We start from the raw sequence: 7102 nt of genomic DNA, 5'->3' as shown, positions 1-7102 counted from the left end.
AGGCAGACTTTGGATTCTGCATGTTTCTACAGAGACAAGGAAGGTGAACTGTGATTCTCATTTTAAATTGGCTCTGTGCTAGCATTTTTGCTCCAGGTGAATTTTAATTACACTTCCACAGAGCTCATTTTTTCTAAATAGACTGTTAGTCATTTAGAGTTAGATTAGAGTTCGGTCTCAGCTTTGAATATTCTGCTGCCCCCTGTGTATTTTGCCCCATGCATTCCTCCTTGGCCCAAGCTCTGGTTTCAGTTCTTACTGTTCCTTGTGTTGCTGGGGCTGGCAGCCAGGCAGGAGGAGAGGGATGTCTTTTGTCAGATGTTTCCCTCTTTAACTTCTGTTAAAAAAACTACTTTTATTTAATAGTAACACTAGGTAGCAGTAGCCAATTTAAGAACATAGCTCTGTGCAAAAGGCAGTTTTAGGGAAGAAAACTGGATAAACTTATTCCTCTGTTTCGTCTCTCTGAAAAGATTATGATGACTGGTCTAAAAACTATTTGTATTAAGTGTTTCCTTTATGCAGAAATAATGAACATTGTAAATCAAAGTAGTAGAAGTCAGAAGAGTACTAGTTTGCATCGTGATTTAATAGATCAGGGTTGATAGCATGGGCTTTAGTCATGTGGTCTGGAATACTTACATGTCTAAAGCAAAGAAACATCTCTATTGCTTGTATTTAGAATATATAAAATCAGAGAAAATGTGAGGTTTTGAGAGATTGTCCTGAGATAACTCCACCTATCTCATCTCTTGAAAGTACTTTCCAAGCTCAGTTTTCAATATTTCTGAGAGAAACAATGTAAATTCATTGGAAGTTTATTCCAGCATTTAACTTTTTGTAGAGTTGATGGGTTTTGCATTGATTTGAGCCCGTTTTTGCTTGTTCCATCTACCACAGATAGCAGTATTCTTTGCAGTAACGTTTGTTTTGAAGAATAGTCATGTGCTTAAGGCTTTGCTTCTGCAACTCTAGCCCCAATTCTTTTCTCATAGGTCACGTTTTTAAGATCTCTTGTAATTTTTGTTTCCCTGGGAACATCTTTGGCTGGTCCATGACATGAAACAGTTTTCAGAACTTGATTCACTACTCCCAGCTGAGGAATTAGTAATGTCCCATTTTAAAGCTTTTCTTCATTCATCTTAAGTACACGTCTAATCATACATGAGACTTACTTGTCTTTTAACAGAGTGATTTGCTTTTACATAGGTCTTGTCTAGTCTTCAAAAGCTGGTGAACTTATTTTATTACTACTTAAATGTGAACTGTTATTAATTATTGCACTACATATTCAGTGATCCAACATGAATTCTTGAATGCTTTTGGACATATATGTTCAATCTTCAGGTTTTGATGTCAGTACCGTCCATAACATGATGTGGAATGGAAAAAACATCTTTTTGGCTGCATACCCTATTTGTGAGTTTTTACCAAACACCATTTTGTTATGATATAAGCATTGCACCCAAAATTTTCTGTACCATTCTTTACTTTTCAGTACTTCTTTCAGGCCTTCCCAATTTTATATATATTTTTTTTCATATCCAGACAAAGCATTCCTGTTCTTCTTAGTCTCCCACCATGTTTGATGCTTTCTCTTTTCATTCTTCTTTGAGTCCACTAGTTGGGCAATGTCTTTTAAAACTAGGTTGTCCATCATTACAGAGGTGTCCCCAGATGTAGGCAAAGCGTAGATTAGCATTAACATGCATCATGTTTCTGGAAATATGGGATGGAGAGGTCTTTACATTCATTCTTGTAGAATATAATGCATACTGAAATGTTGGTCTTAGCTGAAAACACTATCATCATATTTTGAATACCTTTTTTGTTATTTTAATTTATTTATATTTAATCCTCTTCTGTCTCTTTTCAAACATTCTCCCGTGAAATGAATAGGTGAACATTATTAATTTTTAATTAGGTCTTACAGACTGGAAAAGTGTGTTCTTGAATTATTAAAAACAAACTTTTTTTCTTGACTTCTGGAGCAACAATTATTAAAGAGGTGTTACCCAGGCAGCAATGTGAACTCTGAAATATAAGACCAGTTACTTTCATTTTTTAATAACTCCTCTATTCTGGACTGGGCCTCATCATTTCATAGTGAGAAAGAACTCATATTGAACAGATCTGCCTCTATCAGAGAGATGGTTCCTTCTGTGAGTCTAAGCCTTACTTGGAAATCTCTGTAGGTCAAGATATGAATACACAAACAGAGATGGCTGTGACTGAAGTAGGCATGGGCATGATTCTGTGCTGTGCAACATCCTGTTATTTGTTCCATCTGTTAATATTGTAGTTCAGTTTCTTACACACTTTGCAGGACTTGCTTTAGAGATTGGAGAAAAAAGAGTGGGTAGGTAGCAGAGGACACACTAAGTCCCTTATATATCACAGAGCTGTGCAGAACCCTTATATCTGTATAGATGGAATATCCTGATGGTAAATGTTAGCCAAAATATCACACCTTTGTTTCAAGCACTGAATTGATGTTTCCAAAAAAGGTGAGAAAAATAATTTCTGTAGTATTCTGGTTATTTCTTCCTATACTGAGAATTTCAGTATTTTGATATGACTTTGTTCTTTAGATCCACTGAAATTTCCAAATCAAAATTGTTGGGTGTTTTTCCTAATACCTATCAGTAAGTATTTCATTCCATCCCACTTCAAGGACAGATACTCTGTTTCCAGAATATCTCCACTTTTTTGCAAAACAGTCAGGTCATTTTACTTCAGAGTCTGAACATATATCTTTGGGTATCTTTTGTCAGACCTTATGTATTCTTTACTTTTTTTCCTGTGGTGTATGGCTTCACTGAAAGCTTTACTGTTCCATGTGTCTGCTCATTGCAGTGGGATGGATAAAGAGCTGTCTTGAAGCTTGAAGTTTAAAAAGAGAATTAGATGAAGGAAGCAGCCTTGCTACTTCTAGTTGTGTTGGCATGCAGAAAGAAGGGCCTGTCTCCAAGGCTGTCCCTCTTTTTTCTCCCATCTGGAGTGGATGACAGTTGGGGCAAGTGCTCATGTCAAATGACACACTAAGTCCCTTTCATATCACAATGCAGATTTCCCCGATTTTAAGTCTTGTGTTGTGAGATGGATTGTGATTTTTATGAAGTGCTCAGACATGTATTGCTTAATTCCTCTGATTTCATGAGACAGCTCTATGACTATAATTTCCACTAGTCCTCTCATTCAAACTCATGCATTACCTGTCACTGGTAAAGCTACAGCTTACTAGTATAGCAAATTATGACTTATTAAAGTTCATGTTGCCACAGAAACACTTTTGCTTTCAAAATTATTTATATTTCCTTTGGGGCAACTGACTTTTCTGTATTTTTCATCATGCCCCTTATTTCATTTTTAAATGAATTTCATAGCTAGATACAGTACCCTGCTGCGCACAATTATTGCACTGTTGCAAGAAAATCAAGTGCCCCTCCCCCCATTTTTTGCCTTAAACTGGGTCATTTACCTGACTTTTAAAATATTGTCTTTAATATTTCTTTCTACCTCATTAGAGAGTTAAATAATCCATGAAACAATGTGTATTAAAAATCAATTCAAAATATTAGAATATTGCTTTTAAAAAAGTCTCACAAATCTAACATGTTACCCTCAGCTGATACCTCATATGTTGGTTAACAGCCAAATTAATGGAATATTCATCTTCAGTCTCATAAAGCTAGCTCTTACAGTCTAATTAAAGGTAAAAATCAGGACAACCGGAGTTGTCTTTTGTAAATTAAAAGTCTTCTTTTATGTGCTGTGGAGGTGTCAGCTCTATTATAAGGACTAATTAGACTTTTTACAACATCCTGGTACCAGGGAGGAAGTGGTATTGTATGTAGTTTAGAGATTATTAAGTGTCTTTAGCAAATTGGGGTTAGATTTTTAAGGATTCCTTTAGTGCTTACCTGCTGTTGGGAGAGGAAATACTTTATTGTCTTATAAGAAGAAATTGGGCTTTTTGAAGAATTAAAAGCTCGTCTGTAATGGCAAGCTTGCACTTCAGAAAGCCACTAAAAAGAACCAGCAAATTGCTGTAAATGTGGTGGACTCCATCTGTTCATATCCACGTACTAATCTCAGCAACACAGTACAAATTTTAATTTGCCTGTTGTCTGTAGAGGGCATTGCATCTCAGTTTACTCAATGAAATACATTCAGGAACTTCTGTTGCTCATCTCCTCTGCCCCAGCATACATCCAAATAATTCTACATTGTTTTCTTTAAAAAATGTAAATAGCAGAAAGACAGGTTTAATGCTGTGTGCCTTTTCACAATAGAGTACCCTATTCATACATAGACATCCTATACTTCATTTACGATCTCATGGTTTACAATCCAGGAATGCTTAGATCATATGGCAGGAAAGGTGGGAACCAACTTGTGATCGAACTTGCCTATAATCATAATCTGGTCCAATGTTTCAAATTTTGCTCTTTTATTTCACCTGTTTGTATGTGCGTTCATGTCCTGAGTGTGAAAGCCCTTGATTTTTTTTTAACACTTTAAATGCCTAACTAGAAGAAGAAAAAGCACACTCACTTTGTCTGTATCTTTAATGATAGAAAAATTATAATTATGTTAAAAGTGGCTCCTATTGTGCTTGTAAAACATTTAGGACTCTAAAGTAAGCATTGCCCTTTATGAACAGAAAATTTGCAGTTAGATCATAGCTTTATCTGAAGGTTTTAGCATTTATGAGTAGATCTTTAGATGAGGCATTATAAATACTTTAATCGGTGCCAGTTCTAAAGCTTCATTTAAAATTTCATTTTAAAATTTCATTGCAATTGCGAACTTGAAAAAATATATCTTGTGCTTAACTGTCTGGACTGAAACAAAAAGAGAAAATTTGTTCTGTCTGATGAGTGTGAACGCAATGGCTGTTTAATAGACTAACAACTGTTTAAAAAAAAAATCTGACATCCAAACATAATGGGCACTTTTGAAACTAAATTTTCAATGTGGTGTTTAGGGATTTAACCACACAGTGCACATTAGTGTTAATGGGAAATTGTCCAGCCAAATCCCTACACGTTACATTGCAAATGTACTTCTTAGTGTTTAAAGCTGGCCTGTTAACACTCATTATGAAACTACATTCTGGAAGGCAGATTAAGAAATACACTACCTGAACATCTATCACAAAGCAATGTAGGCCCCCATTTCCATCCTGCCCTACCCCCAACCACTCCCTTTGTTGTTTATTTATTATTTTTTTAAAAAACAAAATTCTGCAAAAAAGACTGTATCAGCCTTTTGTTGGCTAAGGAAAGGCATTTTCCCAGATCAAAAAATAACTGTGTTTCCTGGGGACCCAATTGAATTGCTGTTGGCATGAAACCTGCGAAGGGTTATAAATACAGCAGTAAGCTTTTTCCTTTTCTCTTCCTTTTTCGCATCTCTTCTTTTGTTTTTAAATAGTCTTCATGCCAATCCCAGCTATTCTAATGCTGATCCTGGACTTGATTCAGCTCCAGCACAAGTTAGGGGTGAGTGAGGGTAACATATGGGGGAAGGCCGGTAATAAATTTATCAATAACATATTTTTTTTTTAATTAGAAATCACTGATTGGGCAAGCTGGACTTTGTATCAAAAGTTCATAAGTTTAGCTAAAATTTTCCTACCCCATTGCTCAACTATTCAGTGATTAAACTTCTGTTAACTAGCTGTATCCATGTTCAAGGTCTGGTCTCTCCATGTTTTCCATTATTTATATATAAAGGAAGAATTTCAGTAGGAAAATGTGGAAGTTGGGGACTTCAGTATTGTTGCCATGAAGACAGGGATTCCAGCATGTGGGCAAATGGCAAAATGGGAACCTGAAGCTGCTATGTCATACCCTCGCTGGATGTCCCAGACATCTGGGAGTGTGTGAAGAAAAGGACTTTGTAATGTCTGTGGAATAACTAGAAAGATCTTTGTTTCAGTCCATATCAGTGCAAACTTTTTTAAAATGTCAAACTTACTCATGGTAGGAAAGCTCCTCATGATGAGAATGTGTGGAACCAAGGACTGGGCCCATCTCTGCAGGGAAAATGAAGAATAAAAACCACTGTGACATAGAGCAGTGTTTTGCAGGATGATCTTAGTCACAGAGCAGGTGCATTTAAAATTAAGGGATTTGTAATTTTGCTCAAGTTCTTGTGTTTTGTTTTGTTTCGATGTTCTTTAGAGGGGAAAAAATGAAATGAAGCAGTGTACGATATGGTTGCCATGGAGTGACTCAGCAGAAAAGCACAGCCACAGCTCTTCCTTCTTTTGCAGCCATTGAAATGGATGAAATACGGAGAACTCACTATCTGGGTTAATCTCTCTCCCTTGAAGAATTATGAACCCTAGAACACAATTTCTTATGGTTCCTACCACCCTTCTGAGAACTTGTGAAAGGAAAACTGAACTCAGGTTAAATGCACTGTTCTTTGGGGAGCTAACGCAGGATTTTGTATCTTTAATGATACTACAGTCCTATGATAAATAATCATTTTTATTTTTCTATTTCACAATGAGCATTTTATTTTTACTGGTGCAGAGTGTGTGCTCTAGAATAAATATACTTTGCAGCTTTCCCAGACTGAATTCTCTTAAAATTGGCATGCAGATAAATACCATATGTTCAAGGTGCACATTAGTTATTTTCACTATTAGTGGAAAAATGCCACAGCTCATTCTAAGGAGTTATTAAGAGCATTTCTTTAGGAATGCAATCAGTTCTTTGCTCTGTATAGTTAGCCAAAGCCAGCCAAGCTAGCTTAAAGAGTCCATTTAAGGATACTTTAGAGATGAGGAGAACTAGATTTGAAAGATTTACCACAAAAATGCCGTTGATCCACTGATGTGGTTGACGCTGCATTCCATGGTATTTAATTTTGTCTCTTTATAATACTTTTTGCAGGATTTTGAAAAATACATGCATGAATTTCCCATAAATTGCAGAAGTGGCTTATGACAATGTGTTGCTCTTTCTATATCTTTCTCTGTATTATATGCAGTGTTAACCTATCCATGTTGAATAAACATTTATTTAATGCCATTCTCTACACCTGTTCTTACCATACATTACAGCATTACTCCTGCGATTACTCC

Source organism: Aythya ferina (assembly GCF_964211825.1).
Source record: "Aythya ferina genome assembly, chromosome: 9".
In the NCBI taxonomy this organism is placed as follows: Eukaryota; Metazoa; Chordata; class Aves; order Anseriformes; family Anatidae; genus Aythya; species Aythya ferina.
This window is presented reverse-complemented; position numbering follows the sequence as displayed.